Source organism: Phalangium opilio, unplaced genomic scaffold, assembly GCF_054372755.1.
Source record: "Phalangium opilio isolate 3A_F unplaced genomic scaffold, DU_Popi_V2 ptg000090l_1, whole genome shotgun sequence".
Taxonomy (NCBI): domain Eukaryota; kingdom Metazoa; phylum Arthropoda; class Arachnida; order Opiliones; family Phalangiidae; genus Phalangium; species Phalangium opilio.
The window spans coordinates 4,667,719-4,685,504 of NW_028324195.1; the positions used below are offsets into that span (position 1 = coordinate 4,667,719).

At 41.9% G+C, this 17,786-nt stretch overlaps 45 non-coding genes across 45 annotated transcripts; all 45 read left to right on the plus strand.

Moving 5' to 3' along the window:
• The first annotated feature begins 89 nt into the window (after positions 1-89).
• TRNAL-UAA (transfer RNA leucine (anticodon UAA)) lies at positions 90-173 on the plus strand. The gene has a single exon. It is a non-coding gene; the product is annotated as a tRNA-Leu (tRNA).
• Positions 174-326: 153 nt separating this feature from the next.
• On the plus strand, positions 327-410 carry TRNAL-UAA (transfer RNA leucine (anticodon UAA)). The gene has a single exon. It is a non-coding gene; the product is annotated as a tRNA-Leu (tRNA).
• A 153-nt stretch (positions 411-563) lies between these two features.
• On the plus strand, positions 564-647 carry TRNAL-UAA (transfer RNA leucine (anticodon UAA)). The gene has a single exon. It is a non-coding gene; the product is annotated as a tRNA-Leu (tRNA).
• A 153-nt stretch (positions 648-800) lies between these two features.
• On the plus strand, positions 801-884 carry TRNAL-UAA (transfer RNA leucine (anticodon UAA)). The gene has a single exon. It is a non-coding gene; the product is annotated as a tRNA-Leu (tRNA).
• A 153-nt stretch (positions 885-1,037) lies between these two features.
• TRNAL-UAA (transfer RNA leucine (anticodon UAA)) lies at positions 1,038-1,121 on the plus strand. Its single transcript has one exon. It is a non-coding gene; the product is annotated as a tRNA-Leu (tRNA).
• A 153-nt stretch (positions 1,122-1,274) lies between these two features.
• Positions 1,275-1,358, plus strand: TRNAL-UAA (transfer RNA leucine (anticodon UAA)). The gene has a single exon. It is a non-coding gene; the product is annotated as a tRNA-Leu (tRNA).
• Positions 1,359-1,511: 153 nt separating this feature from the next.
• Positions 1,512-1,595, plus strand: TRNAL-UAA (transfer RNA leucine (anticodon UAA)). Its single transcript has one exon. It is a non-coding gene; the product is annotated as a tRNA-Leu (tRNA).
• A 153-nt stretch (positions 1,596-1,748) lies between these two features.
• On the plus strand, positions 1,749-1,832 carry TRNAL-UAA (transfer RNA leucine (anticodon UAA)). The gene has a single exon. It is a non-coding gene; the product is annotated as a tRNA-Leu (tRNA).
• A 153-nt stretch (positions 1,833-1,985) lies between these two features.
• Positions 1,986-2,069, plus strand: TRNAL-UAA (transfer RNA leucine (anticodon UAA)). The gene has a single exon. It is a non-coding gene; the product is annotated as a tRNA-Leu (tRNA).
• Positions 2,070-2,222: 153 nt separating this feature from the next.
• TRNAL-UAA (transfer RNA leucine (anticodon UAA)) lies at positions 2,223-2,306 on the plus strand. Its single transcript has one exon. It is a non-coding gene; the product is annotated as a tRNA-Leu (tRNA).
• Positions 2,307-3,644: 1,338 nt separating this feature from the next.
• TRNAL-UAA (transfer RNA leucine (anticodon UAA)) lies at positions 3,645-3,728 on the plus strand. The gene has a single exon. It is a non-coding gene; the product is annotated as a tRNA-Leu (tRNA).
• Positions 3,729-4,118: 390 nt separating this feature from the next.
• TRNAL-UAA (transfer RNA leucine (anticodon UAA)) lies at positions 4,119-4,202 on the plus strand. Its single transcript has one exon. It is a non-coding gene; the product is annotated as a tRNA-Leu (tRNA).
• A 153-nt stretch (positions 4,203-4,355) lies between these two features.
• TRNAL-UAA (transfer RNA leucine (anticodon UAA)) lies at positions 4,356-4,439 on the plus strand. Its single transcript has one exon. It is a non-coding gene; the product is annotated as a tRNA-Leu (tRNA).
• A 627-nt stretch (positions 4,440-5,066) lies between these two features.
• Positions 5,067-5,150, plus strand: TRNAL-UAA (transfer RNA leucine (anticodon UAA)). The gene has a single exon. It is a non-coding gene; the product is annotated as a tRNA-Leu (tRNA).
• A 627-nt stretch (positions 5,151-5,777) lies between these two features.
• Positions 5,778-5,861, plus strand: TRNAL-UAA (transfer RNA leucine (anticodon UAA)). The gene has a single exon. It is a non-coding gene; the product is annotated as a tRNA-Leu (tRNA).
• A 153-nt stretch (positions 5,862-6,014) lies between these two features.
• TRNAL-UAA (transfer RNA leucine (anticodon UAA)) lies at positions 6,015-6,098 on the plus strand. Its single transcript has one exon. It is a non-coding gene; the product is annotated as a tRNA-Leu (tRNA).
• A 627-nt stretch (positions 6,099-6,725) lies between these two features.
• TRNAL-UAA (transfer RNA leucine (anticodon UAA)) lies at positions 6,726-6,809 on the plus strand. The gene has a single exon. It is a non-coding gene; the product is annotated as a tRNA-Leu (tRNA).
• Positions 6,810-7,436: 627 nt separating this feature from the next.
• On the plus strand, positions 7,437-7,520 carry TRNAL-UAA (transfer RNA leucine (anticodon UAA)). The gene has a single exon. It is a non-coding gene; the product is annotated as a tRNA-Leu (tRNA).
• Positions 7,521-7,910: 390 nt separating this feature from the next.
• Positions 7,911-7,994, plus strand: TRNAL-UAA (transfer RNA leucine (anticodon UAA)). Its single transcript has one exon. It is a non-coding gene; the product is annotated as a tRNA-Leu (tRNA).
• A 390-nt stretch (positions 7,995-8,384) lies between these two features.
• Positions 8,385-8,468, plus strand: TRNAL-UAA (transfer RNA leucine (anticodon UAA)). The gene has a single exon. It is a non-coding gene; the product is annotated as a tRNA-Leu (tRNA).
• A 390-nt stretch (positions 8,469-8,858) lies between these two features.
• TRNAL-UAA (transfer RNA leucine (anticodon UAA)) lies at positions 8,859-8,942 on the plus strand. The gene has a single exon. It is a non-coding gene; the product is annotated as a tRNA-Leu (tRNA).
• Positions 8,943-9,332: 390 nt separating this feature from the next.
• On the plus strand, positions 9,333-9,416 carry TRNAL-UAA (transfer RNA leucine (anticodon UAA)). Its single transcript has one exon. It is a non-coding gene; the product is annotated as a tRNA-Leu (tRNA).
• A 390-nt stretch (positions 9,417-9,806) lies between these two features.
• TRNAL-UAA (transfer RNA leucine (anticodon UAA)) lies at positions 9,807-9,890 on the plus strand. The gene has a single exon. It is a non-coding gene; the product is annotated as a tRNA-Leu (tRNA).
• A 390-nt stretch (positions 9,891-10,280) lies between these two features.
• On the plus strand, positions 10,281-10,364 carry TRNAL-UAA (transfer RNA leucine (anticodon UAA)). Its single transcript has one exon. It is a non-coding gene; the product is annotated as a tRNA-Leu (tRNA).
• Positions 10,365-10,754: 390 nt separating this feature from the next.
• Positions 10,755-10,838, plus strand: TRNAL-UAA (transfer RNA leucine (anticodon UAA)). The gene has a single exon. It is a non-coding gene; the product is annotated as a tRNA-Leu (tRNA).
• Positions 10,839-11,228: 390 nt separating this feature from the next.
• TRNAL-UAA (transfer RNA leucine (anticodon UAA)) lies at positions 11,229-11,312 on the plus strand. The gene has a single exon. It is a non-coding gene; the product is annotated as a tRNA-Leu (tRNA).
• A 153-nt stretch (positions 11,313-11,465) lies between these two features.
• TRNAL-UAA (transfer RNA leucine (anticodon UAA)) lies at positions 11,466-11,549 on the plus strand. Its single transcript has one exon. It is a non-coding gene; the product is annotated as a tRNA-Leu (tRNA).
• Positions 11,550-11,702: 153 nt separating this feature from the next.
• On the plus strand, positions 11,703-11,786 carry TRNAL-UAA (transfer RNA leucine (anticodon UAA)). Its single transcript has one exon. It is a non-coding gene; the product is annotated as a tRNA-Leu (tRNA).
• Positions 11,787-11,939: 153 nt separating this feature from the next.
• On the plus strand, positions 11,940-12,023 carry TRNAL-UAA (transfer RNA leucine (anticodon UAA)). Its single transcript has one exon. It is a non-coding gene; the product is annotated as a tRNA-Leu (tRNA).
• Positions 12,024-12,176: 153 nt separating this feature from the next.
• TRNAL-UAA (transfer RNA leucine (anticodon UAA)) lies at positions 12,177-12,260 on the plus strand. Its single transcript has one exon. It is a non-coding gene; the product is annotated as a tRNA-Leu (tRNA).
• Positions 12,261-12,413: 153 nt separating this feature from the next.
• On the plus strand, positions 12,414-12,497 carry TRNAL-UAA (transfer RNA leucine (anticodon UAA)). The gene has a single exon. It is a non-coding gene; the product is annotated as a tRNA-Leu (tRNA).
• A 153-nt stretch (positions 12,498-12,650) lies between these two features.
• Positions 12,651-12,734, plus strand: TRNAL-UAA (transfer RNA leucine (anticodon UAA)). The gene has a single exon. It is a non-coding gene; the product is annotated as a tRNA-Leu (tRNA).
• A 153-nt stretch (positions 12,735-12,887) lies between these two features.
• TRNAL-UAA (transfer RNA leucine (anticodon UAA)) lies at positions 12,888-12,971 on the plus strand. The gene has a single exon. It is a non-coding gene; the product is annotated as a tRNA-Leu (tRNA).
• Positions 12,972-13,598: 627 nt separating this feature from the next.
• TRNAL-UAA (transfer RNA leucine (anticodon UAA)) lies at positions 13,599-13,682 on the plus strand. The gene has a single exon. It is a non-coding gene; the product is annotated as a tRNA-Leu (tRNA).
• A 153-nt stretch (positions 13,683-13,835) lies between these two features.
• Positions 13,836-13,919, plus strand: TRNAL-UAA (transfer RNA leucine (anticodon UAA)). Its single transcript has one exon. It is a non-coding gene; the product is annotated as a tRNA-Leu (tRNA).
• Positions 13,920-14,072: 153 nt separating this feature from the next.
• Positions 14,073-14,156, plus strand: TRNAL-UAA (transfer RNA leucine (anticodon UAA)). The gene has a single exon. It is a non-coding gene; the product is annotated as a tRNA-Leu (tRNA).
• Positions 14,157-14,546: 390 nt separating this feature from the next.
• TRNAL-UAA (transfer RNA leucine (anticodon UAA)) lies at positions 14,547-14,630 on the plus strand. The gene has a single exon. It is a non-coding gene; the product is annotated as a tRNA-Leu (tRNA).
• Positions 14,631-14,783: 153 nt separating this feature from the next.
• TRNAL-UAA (transfer RNA leucine (anticodon UAA)) lies at positions 14,784-14,867 on the plus strand. Its single transcript has one exon. It is a non-coding gene; the product is annotated as a tRNA-Leu (tRNA).
• An 864-nt stretch (positions 14,868-15,731) lies between these two features.
• TRNAL-UAA (transfer RNA leucine (anticodon UAA)) lies at positions 15,732-15,815 on the plus strand. Its single transcript has one exon. It is a non-coding gene; the product is annotated as a tRNA-Leu (tRNA).
• A 153-nt stretch (positions 15,816-15,968) lies between these two features.
• Positions 15,969-16,052, plus strand: TRNAL-UAA (transfer RNA leucine (anticodon UAA)). The gene has a single exon. It is a non-coding gene; the product is annotated as a tRNA-Leu (tRNA).
• Positions 16,053-16,205: 153 nt separating this feature from the next.
• On the plus strand, positions 16,206-16,289 carry TRNAL-UAA (transfer RNA leucine (anticodon UAA)). Its single transcript has one exon. It is a non-coding gene; the product is annotated as a tRNA-Leu (tRNA).
• Positions 16,290-16,442: 153 nt separating this feature from the next.
• TRNAL-UAA (transfer RNA leucine (anticodon UAA)) lies at positions 16,443-16,526 on the plus strand. Its single transcript has one exon. It is a non-coding gene; the product is annotated as a tRNA-Leu (tRNA).
• A 153-nt stretch (positions 16,527-16,679) lies between these two features.
• TRNAL-UAA (transfer RNA leucine (anticodon UAA)) lies at positions 16,680-16,763 on the plus strand. The gene has a single exon. It is a non-coding gene; the product is annotated as a tRNA-Leu (tRNA).
• Positions 16,764-16,916: 153 nt separating this feature from the next.
• Positions 16,917-17,000, plus strand: TRNAL-UAA (transfer RNA leucine (anticodon UAA)). The gene has a single exon. It is a non-coding gene; the product is annotated as a tRNA-Leu (tRNA).
• Positions 17,001-17,153: 153 nt separating this feature from the next.
• TRNAL-UAA (transfer RNA leucine (anticodon UAA)) lies at positions 17,154-17,237 on the plus strand. The gene has a single exon. It is a non-coding gene; the product is annotated as a tRNA-Leu (tRNA).
• Positions 17,238-17,786: the final 549 nt, after the last annotated feature.

Below are 17,786 nucleotides of genomic sequence, written 5' to 3' on the forward strand. Positions count from 1 at the left end.
AAGTGAGTGGCTTTATGTGGCATAGAGATACGGGAGGTATTTTGGTGTTGTACTATAGCTTCATTTTCAAGGAAATCGTTTAAAAGCGTGTCAGGATGGCCGAGTGGTCTAAGGCGTCAGATTTAAGCTCTGATCCTCGTATGAGGGCGTGGGTTCGAACCCCACTTCTGACAACGATTTGTTTCATTTTAATAACTTGTATCTCATACTCAGGAAAGGCTTTTCTAGTATGGCAACGAGTGAGTGGCTTTATGTGGCATAGAGATACGGGAGGTATTTTGGTGTTGTACTATAGCTTTATTTTCAAGGAAAACGTTTAAAAGCGTGTCAGGATGGCCGAGTGGTCTAAGGCGTCAGACTTAAGCTCTGATCCTCGTATGAGGGTGTGGGTTTGAACCCCACTTCTGACAACGATTTGTTTCATTTTAATAACTTGTATCTCATACTCAGGAAAGGCTTCTCTAGTATGGCAACAAGTGAGTGGCTTTATGTGGCATAGAGATACTAGAGGTATTTTGGTGTTGTACTATAGCTTCATTTTCAAGGAAATCGTTTAAAAGCGTGTCAGGATGGCCGAGTGGTCTTAGGCGTCAGATTTAAGCTCTGATCCTCGTATGAGGGCGTGGGTTCGAACCCCACTTCTGACAACGATTTGTTTCATTTTAATAACTTGTATCTCATACTCAGGAAAGGCTTTTCTAGTATGGCAACAAGTGAGTGGCTTTATGTGGCATAGAGATACGGGAGGTATTTTGGTGTTGTACTATAGCTTTATTTTCAAGGAAAACGTTTAAAAGCGTGTCAGGATGGCCGAGTGGTCTAAGGCGTCAGACTTAAGCTCTGATCCTCGTATGAGGGTGTGGGTTTGAACCCCACTTCTGACAACGATTTGTTTCATTTTAATAACTTGTATATCATACTCAGGAAAGGCTTTTCTAGTATGGCAACAAGTGAGTGGCTTTATGTGGCATAGAGATACGGGAGGTATTTTGGTGTTGTACTATAGCTTCATTTTCAAGGAAATCGTTTAAAAGAGTGTCAGGATGGCCGAGTGGTCTAAGGCGTCAGATTTAAGCTCTGATCCTCGTATGAGGGCGTGGGTTCGAACCCCACTTCTGACAACGATTTGTTTCATTTTAATAACTTGTATCTCATACTCAGGAAAGGCTTCTCTAGTATGGCAACAAGTGAGTGGCTTTATGTGGCATAGAGATACTAGAGGTATTTTGGTGTTGTACTATAGCTTCATTTTCAAGGAAATCGTTTAAAAGCGTGTCAGGATGGCCGAGTGGTCTTAGGCGTCAGATTTAAGCTCTGATCCTCGTATGAGGGCGTGGGTTCGAACCCCACTTCTGACAACGATTTGTTTCATTTTAATAACTTGTATCTCATACTCAGGAAAGGCTTTTCTAGTATGGCAACAAGTGAGTGGCTTTATGTGGCATAGAGATACGGGAGGTATTTTGGTGTTGTACTATAGCTTTATTTTCAAGGAAAACGTTTAAAAGCGTGTCAGGATGGCCGAGTGGTCTAAGGCGTCAGACTTAAGCTCTGATCCTCGTATGAGGGTGTGGGTTTGAACCCCACTTCTGACAACGATTTGTTTCATTTTAATAACTTGTATATCATACTCAGGAAAGGCTTTTCTAGTATGGCAACAAGTGAGTGGCTTTATGTGGCATAGAGATACGGGAGGTATTTTGGTGTTGTACTATAGCTTCATTTTCAAGGAAATCGTTTAAAAGAGTGTCAGGATGGCCGAGTGGTCTAAGGCGTCAGATTTAAGCTCTGATCCTCGTATGAGGGCGTGGGTTCGAACCCCACTTCTGACAACGATTTGTTTCATTTTAATAACTTGTATCTCATACTCAGGAAAGGCTTCTCTAGTATGGCAACAAGTGAGTGGCTTTATGTGGCATAGAGATACTAGAGGTATTTTGGTGTTGTACTATAGCTTCATTTTCAAGGAAATCGTTTAAAAGCGTGTCAGGATGGCCGAGTGGTCTTAGGCGTCAGATTTAAGCTCTGATCCTCGTATGAGGGCGTGGGTTCGAACCCCACTTCTGACAACGATTTGTATCATTTTAATAACTTGTATCTCATACTCAGGAAAGGCTTTTCTAGTATGGCAACAAGTGAGTGGGTTTATGTGGCATAGAGATACGAGAGGTATTTTGGTGTTGTACTATAGCTTCATTTTCAAGGAAAACGTTTAAAAGCGTGTCAGGATGGCCGAGTGGTCTAAGGCGTCAGATTTAAGCTCTGATCCTCGTATGAGGGCGTGGTTTCGAACCCCACTTCTGACAACGATTTGTTTCATTTTAATAACTTTTATCTCATACTCAGGAGAGGCTTCTCTAGAATGGCAACAAGTGAGTGGCTTTATGTGGTATAGAGATACTAGAGGTATTTTCGTGTTATACTATAGCTTCATTTTCAAGGAAAACGTTTAATATCGTGTCAGGGTGGCCGAGTGGTCTAAGGCGTAAGATATAAGCTCTGATCCTCGTATGAAAGCGTGGGTTCGAACCCCACTTCTGACAACGATTTGTTTCATTTTAATAACTTGTATCTCATACTCAGGAAAGGCTTTTCTTGTATGGCAACAAGTGAGTGGCTTTATGTGGCATAGAGATACGGGAGGTATTTTGGTGTTGTACTATAGCTTCATTTTCAAGGAAAACGTTTACAAGCGTGTCAGGATGGCCGAGTGGTCTAAGGCGTCAGATTTAAGCTCTGATCATCGTATGAGGGTGTGGGTTTGAACCCCACTTCTGACAACGATTTGTTTCATTTTAATAACTTTTATCTCATACTCAGGAGAGGCTTCTCTAGAATGGCAACAAGTGAGTGGCTTTATGTGGCATAGAGATACGGGAGGTATTTTGGAGTTGTACTATAGCTTTATTTTCAAGGAAAACGTTTAAAAGCGTGTCAGGATGGCCGAGTGGTCTATGGCGTCAGACTTAAGCTCTGATCCTCGTATGAGGGTGTGGGTTTGAACCCCACTTCTGACAACGATTTGTTTCATTTTAATAACTTGTATATCATACTCAGGAAGGGCTTTTCTAGTATGGCAACAAGTGAGTGGCTTTTTGTGGCATAGAGATACTGGAGGTATTTTGGTGTTGTACTATAGCTTCATTTTCAAGGAAATCGTTTAAAAGCGTGTCAGGATGGCCGAGTGGTCTTAGGCGTCAGATTTAAGCTCTGATCATCGTATGAGGGTGTGGGTTTGAACCCCACTTCTGACAACGATTTGTTTCATTTTAATAACTTTTATCTCATACTCAGGAGAGGCTTCTCTAGAATGGCAACAAGTGAGTGGCTTTATGTGGCATAGAGATACGGGAGGTATTTTGGAGTTGTACTATAGCTTTATTTTCAAGGAAAACGTTTAAAAGCGTGTCAGGATGGCCGAGTGGTCTATGGCGTCAGACTTAAGCTCTGATCCTCGTATGAGGGTGTGGGTTTGAACCCCACTTCTGACAACGATTTGTTTCATTTTAATAACTTGTATATCATACTCAGGAAGGGCTTTTCTAGTATGGCAACAAGTGAGTGGCTTTATGTGGCATAGAGATACGGGAGGTATTTTGGTGTTGTACTATAGCTTTATTTTCAAGGAAAACGTTTAAAAGCGTGTCAGGATGGCCGAGTGGTCTAAGGCGTCAGACTTAAGCTCTGATCCTCGTATGAGGGTGTGGGTTTGAACCCCACTTCTGACAACGATTTGTTTCATTTTAATAACTTGTATCTCATACTCAGGAAAGGCTTTTCTAGTATGGCAACAAGTGAGTGGCTTTATGTGGCATAGAGATACGGGAGGTATTTTGGTGTTGTACTATAGCTTAATTTTCAAGGAAAACGTTTAAAAGCGTGTCAGGATGGTCGAGTGGTCTTAGGCGTCAGATTTAAGCTCTGATCCTCGTATGAGGGTGTGGGTTTGAACCCCACTTCTGACAACGATTTGTTTCATTTTGATAACTTGTATCTCATACTCAGGAAAGGCTTTTCTAGTATGGCAACAAGTGAGTGGCTTTATGTGGCATAGAGATACTGGAGGTATTTTGGTGTTGTACTATAGCTTCATTTTCAAGGAAATCGTTTAAAAGCGTGTCAGGATGGCCGAGTGGTCTTAGGCGTCAGATTTAAGCTCTGATCCTCGTATGAGGGCGTGGGTTCGAACCCCACTTCTGACAACGATTTGTTTCATTTTAATAACTTGTATCTCATACTCTGGAAAGGCTTTTCTAGTATGGCAACAAGTGAGTGGCTTTATGTGGCATAGAGATACGGGAGGTATTTTGGTGTTGTACTATAGCTTTATTTTCAAGGAAAACGTTTAAAAGCGTGTCAGGATGGCCGAGTGGTCTAAGGCGTCAGATTTAAGCTCTGATCCTCGTATGAGGGCGTGGGTTCGAACCCCACTTCTGACAACGATTTGTTTCATTTTAATAACTTGTATCTCATACTCAGGAAAGGCTTTTCTAGTATGGCAACGAGTGAGTGGCTTTATGTGGCATAGAGATACGGGAGGTATTTTGGAGTTGTACTATAGCTTTATTTTCAAGGAAAACGTTTAAAAGCGTGTCAGGATGGCCGAGTGGTCTATGGCGTCAGACTTAAGCTCTGATCCTCGTATGAGGGTGTGGGTTTGAACCCCACTTCTGACAACGATTTGTTTCATTTTAATAACTTGTATATCATACTCAGGAAAGGCTTTTCTAGTATGGCAACAAGTGAGTGGCTTTATGTGGCATAGAGATACGGGAGGTATTTTGGTGTTGTACTATAGCTTTATTTTCAAGGAAAACGTTTAAAAGCGTGTCAGGATGGCCGAGTGGTCTATGGCGTCAGACTTAAGCTCTGATCCTCGTATGAGGGTGTGGGTTTGAACCCCACTTCTGACAACGATTTGTTTCATTTTAATAACTTGTATATCATACTCAGGAAGGGCTTTTCTAGTATGGCAACAAGTGAGTGGCTGTTTGTGGCATAGAGATACTGGAGGTATTTTGGTGTTGTACTATAGCTTCATTTTCAAGGAAATCGTTTAAAAGCGTGTCAGGATGGCCGAGTGGTCTTAGGCGTCAGATTTAAGCTCTGATCCTCGTATGAGGGCGTGGGTTCGAACCCCACTTCTGACAACGATTTGTTTCATTTTAATAACTTTTATCTCATACTCAGGAGAGGCTTCTCTAGAATGGCAACAAGTGAGTGGCTTTATGTGGTATAGAGATACTAGAGGTATTTTCGTGTTGTACTATAGCTTCATTTTCAAGGAAAACGTTTAATATCGTGTCAGGGTGGCCGAGTGGTCTAAGGCGTAAGATATAAGCTCTGATCCTCGTATGAAAGCGTGGGTTCGAACCCCACTTCTGAAAACGATTTGTTTCATTTTAATAACTTGTATCTCATACTCAGGAAAGGCTTTTCTTGTATGGCAACAAGTGAGTGGCTTTATGTGGCATAGAGATACGGGAGGTATTTTGGTGTTGTACTATAGCTTCATTTTCAAGGAAAACGTTTACAAGCGTGTCAGGATGGCCGAGTGGTCTAAGGCGTCAGATTTAAGCTCTGATCATCGTATGAGGGTGTGGGTTTGAACCCCACTTCTGACAACGATTTGTTTCATTTTAATAACTTGTATATCATACTCAGGAAGGGCTTTTCTAGTATGGCAACAAGTGAGTGGCTTTATGTGGCATAGAGATACGGGAGGTATTTTGGTGTTGTACTATAGCTTTATTTTCAAGGAAAACGTTTAAAAGCGTGTCAGGATGGCCGAGTGGTCTAAGGCGTCAGACTTAAGCTCTGATCCTCGTATGAGGGTGTGGGTTTGAACCCCACTTCTGACAACGATTTGTTTCATTTTAATAACTTGTATCTCATACTCAGGAAAGGCTTTTCTAGTATGGCAACAAGTGAGTGGCTTTATGTGGCATAGAGATACGGGAGGTATTTTGGTGTTGTACTATAGCTTTATTTTCAAGGAAAACGTTTAAAAGCGTGTCAGGATGGCCGAGTGGTCTAAGGCGTCAGATTTAAGCTCTGATCCTCGTATGAGGGCGTGGGTTCGAACCCCACTTCTGACAACGATTTGTTTCATTTTAATAACTTGTATCTCATACTCAGGAAAGGCTTTTCTAGTATGGCAACGAGTGAGTGGCTTTATGTGGCATAGAGATACGGGAGGTATTTTGGAGTTGTACTATAGCTTTATTTTCAAGGAAAACGTTTAAAAGCGTGTCAGGATGGCCGAGTGGTCTATGGCGTCAGACTTAAGCTCTGATCCTCGTATGAGGGTGTGGGTTTGAACCCCACTTCTGACAACGATTTGTTTCATTTTAATAACTTGTATATCATACTCAGGAAAGGCTTTTCTAGTATGGCAACAAGTGAGTGGCTTTATGTGGCATAGAGATACGGGAGGTATTTTGGTGTTGTACTATAGCTTTATTTTCAAGGAAAACGTTTAAAAGCGTGTCAGGATGGCCGAGTGGTCTATGGCGTCAGACTTAAGCTCTGATCCTCGTATGAGGGTGTGGGTTTGAACCCCACTTCTGACAACGATTTGTTTCATTTTAATAACTTGTATATCATACTCAGGAAGGGCTTTTCTAGTATGGCAACAAGTGAGTGGCTGTTTGTGGCATAGAGATACTGGAGGTATTTTGGTGTTGTACTATAGCTTCATTTTCAAGGAAATCGTTTAAAAGCGTGTCAGGATGGCCGAGTGGTCTTAGGCGTCAGATTTAAGCTCTGATCCTCGTATGAGGGCGTGGGTTCGAACCCCACTTCTGACAACGATTTGTTTCATTTTAATAACTTTTATCTCATACTCAGGAGAGGCTTCTCTAGAATGGCAACAAGTGAGTGGCTTTATGTGGTATAGAGATACTAGAGGTATTTTCGTGTTGTACTATAGCTTCATTTTCAAGGAAAACGTTTAATATCGTGTCAGGGTGGCCGAGTGGTCTAAGGCGTAAGATATAAGCTCTGATCCTCGTATGAAAGCGTGGGTTCGAACCCCACTTCTGAAAACGATTTGTTTCATTTTAATAACTTGTATCTCATACTCAGGAAAGGCTTTTCTTGTATGGCAACAAGTGAGTGGCTTTATGTGGCATAGAGATACGGGAGGTATTTTGGTGTTGTACTATAGCTTCATTTTCAAGGAAAACGTTTACAAGCGTGTCAGGATGGCCGAGTGGTCTAAGGCGTCAGATTTAAGCTCTGATCATCGTATGAGGGTGTGGGTTTGAACCCCACTTCTGACAACGATTTGTTTCATTTTAATAACTTGTATATCATACTCAGGAAGGGCTTTTCTAGTATGGCAACAAGTGAGTGGCTTTATGTGGCATAGAGATACGGGAGGTATTTTGGTGTTGTACTATAGCTTTATTTTCAAGGAAAACGTTTAAAAGCGTGTCAGGATGGCCGAGTGGTCTAAGGCGTCAGACTTAAGCTCTGATCCTCGTATGAGGGTGTGGGTTTGAACCCCACTTCTGACAACGATTTGTTTCATTTTAATAACTTGTATCTCATACTCAGGAAAGGCTTTTCTAGTATGGCAACAAGTGAGTGGCTTTATGTGGCATAGAGATACGGGAGGTATTTTGGTGTTGTACTATAGCTTAATTTTCAAGGAAAACGTTTAAAAGCGTGTCAGGATGGTCGAGTGGTCTTAGGCGTCAGATTTAAGCTCTGATCCTCGTATGAGGGTGTGGGTTTGAACCCCACTTCTGACAACGATTTGTTTCATTTTGATAACTTGTATCTCATACTCAGGAAAGGCTTTTCTAGTATGGCAACAAGTGAGTGGCTTTATGTGGCATAGAGATACTGGAGGTATTTTGGTGTTGTACTATAGCTTCATTTTCAAGGAAATCGTTTAAAAGCGTGTCAGGATGGCCGAGTGGTCTTAGGCGTCAGATTTAAGCTCTGATCCTCGTATGAGGGCGTGGGTTCGAACCCCACTTCTGACAACGATTTGTTTCATTTTAATAACTTGTATCTCATACTCTGGAAAGGCTTTTCTAGTATGGCAACAAGTGAGTGGCTTTATGTGGCATAGAGATACGGGAGGTATTTTGGTGTTGTACTATAGCTTTATTTTCAAGGAAAACGTTTAAAAGCGTATCAGGATGGCCGAGTGGTCTAAGGCGTCAGACTTAAGCTCTGATCCTCGTATGAGGGTGTGGGTTTGAACCCCACTTCTGACAACGATTTGTTTCATTTTAATAACTTGTATATCATACTCAGGAAAGGCTTTTCTAGTATGGTAACAAGTGAGTGGCTTTATGTGGCATAGAGATACGGGAGGTATTTTGGTGTTGTACTATAGCTTCATTTTCAAGGAAATCGTTTAAAAGCGTGTCAGGATGGCCGAGTGGTCTAAGGCGTCAGATTTAAGCTCTGATCCTCGTATGAGGGCGTGGGTTCGAACCCCACTTCTGACAACGATTTGTTTCATTTTAATAACTTGTATCTCATACTCAGGAAAGGCTTTTCTAGTATGGCAACGAGTGAGTGGCTTTATGTGGCATAGAGATACGGGAGGTATTTTGGAGTTGTACTATAGCTTTATTTTCAAGGAAAACGTTTAAAAGCGTGTCAGGATGGCCGAGTGGTCTATGGCGTCAGATTTAAGCTCTGATCATCGTATGAGGGTGTGGGTTTGAACCCCACTTCTGACAACGATTTGTTTCATTTTAATAACTTGTATATCATACTCAGGAAGGGCTTTTCTAGTATGGCAACAAGTGAGTGGCTTTATGTGGCATAGAGATACGGGAGGTATTTTGGTGTTGTACTATAGCTTTATTTTCAAGGAAAACGTTTAAAAGCGTGTCAGGATGGCCGAGTGGTCTAAGGCGTCAGACTTAAGCTCTGATCCTCGTATGAGGGTGTGGGTTTGAACCCCACTTCTGACAACGATTTGTTTCATTTTAATAACTTGTATCTCATACTCAGGAAAGGCTTTTCTAGTATGGCAACAAGTGAGTGGCTTTATGTGGCATAGAGATACGGGAGGTATTTTGGTGTTGTACTATAGCTTAATTTTCAAGGAAAACGTTTAAAAGCGTGTCAGGATGGTCGAGTGGTCTTAGGCGTCAGATTTAAGCTCTGATCCTCGTATGAGGGTGTGGGTTTGAACCCCACTTCTGACAACGATTTGTTTCATTTTGATAACTTGTATCTCATACTCAGGAAAGGCTTTTCTAGTATGGCAACAAGTGAGTGGCTTTATGTGGCATAGAGATACTGGAGGTATTTTGGTGTTGTACTATAGCTTCATTTTCAAGGAAATCGTTTAAAAGCGTGTCAGGATGGCCGAGTGGTCTTAGGCGTCAGATTTAAGCTCTGATCCTCGTATGAGGGCGTGGGTTCGAACCCCACTTCTGACAACGATTTGTTTCATTTTAATAACTTGTATCTCATACTCTGGAAAGGCTTTTCTAGTATGGCAACAAGTGAGTGGCTTTATGTGGCATAGAGATACGGGAGGTATTTTGGTGTTGTACTATAGCTTTATTTTCAAGGAAAACGTTTAAAAGCGTATCAGGATGGCCGAGTGGTCTAAGGCGTCAGACTTAAGCTCTGATCCTCGTATGAGGGTGTGGGTTTGAACCCCACTTCTGACAACGATTTGTTTCATTTTAATAACTTGTATATCATACTCAGGAAAGGCTTTTCTAGTATGGTAACAAGTGAGTGGCTTTATGTGGCATAGAGATACGGGAGGTATTTTGGTGTTGTACTATAGCTTCATTTTCAAGGAAATCGTTTAAAAGCGTGTCAGGATGGCCGAGTGGTCTAAGGCGTCAGATTTAAGCTCTGATCCTCGTATGAGGGCGTGGGTTCGAACCCCACTTCTGACAACGATTTGTTTCATTTTAATAACTTGTATCTCATACTCAGGAAAGGCTTTTCTAGTATGGCAACGAGTGAGTGGCTTTATGTGGCATAGAGATACGGGAGGTATTTTGGAGTTGTACTATAGCTTTATTTTCAAGGAAAACGTTTAAAAGCGTGTCAGGATGGCCGAGTGGTCTATGGCGTCAGACTTAAGCTCTGATCCTCGTATGAGGGTGTGGGTTTGAACCCCACTTCTGACAACGATTTGTTTCATTTTAATAACTTGTATATCATACTCAGGAAAGGCTTTTCTAGTATGGCAACAAGTGAGTGGCTTTATGTGGCATAGAGATACGGGAGGTATTTTGGTGTTGTACTATAGCTTTATTTTCAAGGAAAACGTTTAAAAGCGTGTCAGGATGGCCGAGTGGTCTAAGGCGTCAGACTTAAGCTCTGATCCTCGTATGAGGGTGTGGGTTTGAACCCCACTTCTGACAACGATTTGTTTCATTTTAATAACTTGTATCTCATACTCAGGAAAGGCTTTTCTAGTATGGCAACGAGTGAGTGGCTTTATGTGGCATAGAGATACGGGAGGTATTTTGGAGTTGTACTATAGCTTTATTTTCAAGGAAAACGTTTAAAAGCGTGTCAGGATGGCCGAGTGGTCTATGGCGTCAGACTTAAGCTCTGATCCTCGTTTGAGGGTGTGGGTTTGAACCCCACTTCTGACAACGATTTGTTTCATTTTAATAACTTGTATATCATACTCAGGAAAGGCTTTTCTAGTATGGCAACAAGTGAGTGGCTTTATGTGGCATAGAGATACGGGAGGTATTTTGGTGTTGTACTATAGCTTTATTTTCAAGGAAAACGTTTAAAAGCGTGTCAGGATGGCCGAGTGGTCTAAGGCGTCAGACTTAAGCTCTGATCCTCGTATGAGGGTGTGGGTTTGAACCCCACTTCTGACAACGATTTGTTTCATTTTAATAACTTGTATCTCATACTCAGGAAAGGCTTTTCTAGTATGGCAACAAGTGAGTGGCTTTATGTGGCATAGAGATACGGGAGGTATTTTGGTGTTGTACTATAGCTTAATTTTCAAGGAAAACGTTTAAAAGCGTGTCAGGATGGTCGAGTGGTCTTAGGCGTCAGATTTAAGCTCTGATCCTCGTATGAGGGTGTGAGTTTGAACCCCACTTCTGACAACGATTTGTTTCATTTTGATAACTTGTATCTCATACTCAGGAAAGGCTTTTCTAGTATGGCAACAAGTGAGTGGCTTTATGTGGCATAGAGATACGGGAGGTATTTTGGTGTTGTACTATAGCTTCATTTTCAAGGAAAACGTTTACAAGCGTGTCAGGATGGCCGAGTGGTCTAAGGCGTCAGATTTAAGCTCTGATCATCGTATGAGGGCGTGGGTTCGAACCCCACTTCTGACAACGATTTGTTACATTTTAATAACTTGTATCTCATACTCAGGAAAGGCTTTTCTAGTATGGCAACAAGTGAGTGGCTTTATGTGGCATAGAGATACGGGAGGTATTTTGGTGTTGTACTATAGCTTCATTTTCAAGGAAATCGTTTAAAAGCGTGTCAGGATGGCCGAGTGGTCTAAGGCGTCAGATTTAAGCTCTGATCCTCGTATGAGGGCGTGGGCTCGAACCCCACTTCTGACAACGATTTGTTTAATTTTAATAACTTGTATCTCATACTCAGGAAGGGCTTTTCTAGTATGGCAACAAGTGAGTGGCTTTATGTGGCATAGAGATACTGGAGGTAATTTGGTGTTGTACTATAGCTTCATTTTCAAGGAAATCGTTTAAAAGCGTGTCAGGATGGCCGAGTGGTCTTAGGCGTCAGATTTAAGCTCTGATCCTCGTATGAGGGCGTGGGTTCGAACCCCACTTCTGACAACGATGTGTTTCATTTTAATAACTTGTATCTCATACTCAGGAAAGGCTTTTCTAGTATGGCAACAAGTGAGTGGGTTTATGTGGCATAGAGATACGAGAGGTATTTTGGTGTTGTACTATAGCTTCATTTTCAAGGAAAACGTTTAAAAGCGTGTCAGGATGGCCGAGTGGTCTAAGGCGTCAGATTTAAGCTCTGATCCTCGTATGAGGGCGTGGGTTCGAACCCCACTTCTGACAACGATTTGTTTCATTTTAATAACTTGTATCTCATACTCAGGAAAGGCTTTTCTTGTATGGCAACAAGTGAGTGGCTTTATGTGGCATAGAGATACGGGAGGTATTTTGGTGTTGTAGTATAGCTTCATTTTCAAGGAAAACGTCTAAAAGCGTGTCAGAATGGCCGAGTGGTCTAAGGCGTCAGATTTAAGCTCTGATCCTCGTATGAGGGTGTGGGTTCGAACCCCACTTCTGACAACGATTTGTTTCATTTTAATAACTTGTATCTCATACTCAGGAAAGGCTTTTCTAGTATGGCAACAAGTGAGTGGCTTTATGTGGCATAGAGATACGGGAGGTATTTTGGTGTTGTACTATAGCTTCATTTTCAAGGAAAACGTTTAAAAGCGTGTCAGGATGGCCGAGTGGTCTAAGGCGTCAGACTTAAGCTCTGATCCTCGTATGAGGGTGTGGGTTTGAACCCCACTTCTGACAACGATTTGTTTCATTTTAATAACTTGTATCTCATACTCAGGAAAGGCTTTTCTAGTATGGCAACAAGTGAGTGGCTTTATGTGGCATAGAGATACTAGAGGTATTTTCGTGTTGTACTATAGCTTCATTTTCAAGGAAAACGTTTACAAGCGTGTCAGGATGGCCGAGTGGTCTAAGGCGTCAGATTTAAGCTCTGATCCTCGTATGAGGGCGTGGGTTCGAACCCCACTTCTGACAACGATTTGTTTCATTTTAATAACTTGTATCTCATACTCAGGAAAGGCTTTTCTAGTAAGGCAACAAGTGAGTGGCTTTATGTGGCATAGAGATACGGGAGGTATTTTGGTGTTGTAATATAGCTTTATTTTCAAGGAAAACGTTTAAAAGCGTGTCAGGATGGCCGAGTGGTCTAAGGCGTCAGACTTAAGCTCTGATCCTCGTATGAGGGTGTGGGTTTGAACCCCACTTCTGACAACGATTTGTTTCATTTTAATAACTTGTATCTCATACTCAGGAAAGGCTTTTCTAGTATGGCAGCAAGTGAGTGGCTTTATGTGGCATAGAGATACGGGAGGTATTTTGGTGTTGTAGTATAGCTTTATTTTCAAGGAAAACGTTTAATAGCGTGTCAGGATGGCCGAGTGGTCTAAGGCGTCAGACTTAAGCTCAGATCCTCGTATGAGGGCGTGGGCTCGAACCCCACTTCTGACAACGATTTGTTTAATTTTAATAACTTGTATCTCATACTCAGGAAAGGCTTTTCTAGTATGGCAACAAGTGAGTGGGTTTATGTGGCATAGAGATACGAGAGGTATTTTGGTGTTGTACTATAGCTTCATTTTCAAGGAAAACGTTTAAGAGCGTGTCAGGATGGTCGAGTGGTCTTAGGCGTCAGATTTAAGCTCTGATTCTCGTATGAGGGTGTGGGTTTGAACCCCACTTCTGACAACGATTTGTTTCATTTTGATAACTTGTATATCATACTCAGGAAAGGCTTTTCTAGTATGGCAACAAGTGAGTGGCTTTATGTGGCATAGAGATACGGGAGGTATTTTGGTGTTGTACTATAGCTTCATTTTCAAGGAAATCGTTTAAAAGCGTGTCAGGATGGCCGAGTGGTCTAAGGCGTCAGATTTAAGCTCTGATCCTCGTATGAGGGCGTGGGTTCGAACCCCACTTCTGACAACGATTTGTTTCATTTTAATAACTTGTATCTCATACTCAGGAAAGGCTTTTCTAGTATGGCAACAAGTGAGTGGCTTTATGTGGCATAGAGATACTGGAGGTAATTTGGTGTTGTACTATAGCTTCATTTTCAAGGAAATCGTTTAAAAGCGTGTCAGGATGGCCGAGTGGTCTTAGGCGTCAGATTTAAGCTCTGATCCTCGTATGAGGGCGTGGGTTCGAACCCCACTTCTGACAACGATGTGTTTCATTTTAATAACTTGTATCTTATACTCAGGAAAGGCTTTTCTAGTATGGCAACAAGTGAGTGGGTTTATGTGGCATAGAGATACGAGAGGTATTTTGGTGTTGTACTATAGCTTCATTTTCAAGGAAAACGTTTAAAAGCGTGTCAGGATGGCCGAGTGGTCTTAGGCGTCAGATTTAAGCTCTGATCCTCGTATGAGGGCGTGGGTTCGAACCCCACTTCTGACAACGATTTGTTTCATTTTAATAACTTGTATCTCATACTCAGGAAAGGCTTTTCTTGTATGGCAACAAGTGAGTGGCTTTATGTGGCATAGAGATACGGGAGGTATTTTGGTGTTGTACTATAGCTTCATTTTCAAGGAAAACGTTTAAAAGCGTGTCAGGATGGCCGAGTGGTCTAAGGCGTCAGACTTAAGCTCTGATCCACGTATGAGGGTGTGGGTTTGAACCCCACTTCTGACAACGATTTGTTTCATTTTAATAACTTGTATCTCATACTCAGGAAAGGCTTTTCTAGTATGGCAACAAGTGAGTGGCTTTATGTGGCATAGAGATACTAGAGGTATTTTCGTGTTGTACTATAGCTTCATTTTCAAGGAAAACGTTTACAAGCGTGTCAGGATGGCCGAGTGGTCTAAGGTGTCAGATTTAAGCTCTGATCCTCGTATGAGGGCGTGGGTTCGAACCCCACTTCTGACAACGATTTGTTTCATTTTAATAACTTGTATCTCATACTCAGGAAAGGCTTTTCTAGTAAGGCAACAAGTGAGTGGCTTTATGTGGCTTAGAGATACGGGAGGTATTTTGGTGTTGTAATATAGCTTTATTTTCAAGGAAAACGTTTAAAAGCGTGTCAGGATGGCCGAGTGGTCTAAGGCGTCAGACTTAAGCTCTGATCCTCGTATGAGGGTGTGGGTTTGAACCCCACTTCTGACAACGATTTGTTTCATTTTAATAACTTGTATCTCATACTCAGGAAAGGCTTTTCTAGTATGGCAGCAAGTGAGTGGCTTTATGTGGCATAGAGATACGGGAGGTATTTTGGTGTTGTAGTATAGCTTTATTTTCAAGGAAAACGTTTAATAGCGTGTCAGGATGGCCGAGTGGTCTAAGGCGTCAGACTTAAGCTCAGATCCTCGTATGAGGGCGTGGGCTCGAACCCCACTTCTGACAACGATTTGTTTAATGTTAATAACTTGTATCTCATACTCAGGAAAGGCTTTTCCAGTATGGCAACAAGTGAGTGGGTTTATGTGGCATAGAGATACGAGAGGTATTTTGGTGTTGTACTATAGCTTCATTTTCAAGGAAAACGTTTAAGAGCGTGTCAGGATGGTCGAGTGGTCTTAGGCGTCAGATTTAAGCTCTGATTCTCGTATGAGGGTGTGGGTTTGAACCCCACTTCTGACAACGATTTGTTTCATTTTGATAACTTGTATATCATACTCAGGAAAGGCTTTTCTAGTATGGCAACAAGTGAGTGGCTTTATGTGGCATAGAGATACGGGAGGTATTTTGGTGTTGTACTATAGCTTCATTTTCAAGGAAATCGTTTAAAAGCGTGTCAGGATGGTCGAGTGGTCTTAGGTGTCAGATTTAAGCTCTGATCCTCGTATGAGGGTGTGGGTTCGAACCCCACTTCTGACAACGATTTGTTACATTTTAATAACTTGTATCTCATACTCAGGAAAGGCTTTTCTAGTATGGCAACAAGTGAGTGGCTTTATGTGGCATAGAGATACGGGAGGTATTTTGGTGTTGTACTATAGCTTCATTTTCAAGGAAATCGTTTAAAAGCGTGTCAGGATGGCCGAGTGGTCTAAGGCGTCAGATTTAAGCTCTGATCCTCGTATGAGGGCGTGGGCTCGAACCCCACTTCTGACAACGATTTGTTTAATTTTAATAACTTGTATCTCATACTCAGGAAGGGCTTTTCTAGTATGGCAACAAGTGAGTGGCTTTATGTGGCATAGAGATACTGGAGGTAATTTGGTGTTGTACTATAGCTTCATTTTCAAGGAAATCGTTTAAAAGCGTGTCAGGATGGCCGAGTGGTCTTAGGCGTCAGATTTAAGCTCTGATCCTCGTATGAGGGCGTGGGTTCGAACCCCACTTCTGACAACGATGTGTTTCATTTTAATAACTTGTATCTCATACTCAGGAAAGGCTTTTCTAGTATGGCAACAAGTGAGTGGGTTTATGTGGCATAGAGATACGAGAGGTATTTTGGTGTTGTACTATAGCTTCATTTTCAAGGAAAACGTTTAAAAGCGTGTCAGGATGGCCGAGTGGTCTAAGGCGTCAGATTTAAGCTCTGATCCTCGTATGAGGGCGTGGGTTCGAACCCCACTTCTGACAACGATTTGTTTCATTTTAATAACTTGTATCTCATACTCAGGAAAGGCTTTTCTTGTATGGCAACAAGTGAGTGGCTTTATGTGGCATAGAGATACGGGAGGTATTTTGGTGTTGTAGTATAGCTTCATTTTCAAGGAAAACGTCTAAAAGCGTGTCAGAATGGCCGAGTGGTCTAAGGCGTCAGATTTAAGCTCTGATCCTCGTATGAGGGTGTGGGTTCGAACCCCACTTCTGACAACGATTTGTTTCATTTTAATAACTTGTATCTCATACTCAGGAAAGGCTTTTCTAGTATGGCAACAAGTGAGTGGCTTTATGTGGCATAGAGATACGGGAGGTATTTTGGTGTTGTACTATAGCTTCATTTTCAAGGAAAACGTTTAAAAGCGTGTCAGGATGGCCGAGTGGTCTAAGGCGTCAGACTTAAGCTCTGATCCTCGTATGAGGGTGTGGGTTTGAACCCCACTTCTGACAACGATTTGTTTCATTTTAATAACTTGTATCTCATACTCAGGAAAGGCTTTTCTAGTATGGCAACAAGTGAGTGGCTTTATGTGGCATAGAGATACTAGAGGTATTTTCGTGTTGTACTATAGCTTCATTTTCAAGGAAAACGTTTACAAGCGTGTCAGGATGGCCGAGTGGTCTAAGGCGTCAGATTTAAGCTCTGATCCTCGTATGAGGGCGTGGGTTCGAACCCCACTTCTGACAACGATTTGTTTCATTTTAATAACTTGTATCTCATACTCAGGAAAGGCTTTTCTAGTAAGGCAACAAGTGAGTGGCTTTATGTGGCATAGAGATACATGAGGTATTTTGGTGTTGTAATATAGCTTTATTTTCAAGGAAAACGTTTAAAAGCGTGTCAGGATGGCCGAGTGGTCTAAGGCGTCAGACTTAAGCTCTGATCCTCGTATGAGGGTGTGGGTTTGAACCCCACTTCTGACAACGATTTGTTTCATTTTAATAACTTGTATCTCATACTCAGGAAAGGCTTTTCTAGTATGGCAGCAAGTGAGTGGCTTTATGTGGCATAGAGATACGGGAGGTATTTTGGTGTTGTAGTATAGCTTTATTTTCAAGGAAAACGTTTAATAGCGTGTCAGGATGGCCGAGTGGTCTAAGGCGTCAGACTTAAGCTCAGATCCTCGTATGAGGGCGTGGGCTCGAACCCCACTTCTGACAACGATTTGTTTAATTTTAATAACTTGTATCTCATACTCAGGAAAGGCTTTTCTAGTATGGCAACAAGTGAGTGGGTTTATGTGGCATAGAGATACGAGAGGTATTTTGGTGTTGTACTATAGCTTCATTTTCAAGGAAAACGTTTAAGAGCGTGTCAGGATGGTCGAGTGGTCTTAGGCGTCAGATTTAAGCTCTGATTCTCGTATGAGGGTGTGGGTTTGAACCCCACTTCTGACAACGATTTGTTTCATTTTGATAACTTGTATATCATACTCAGGAAAGGCTTTTCTAGTATGGCAACAAGTGAGTGGC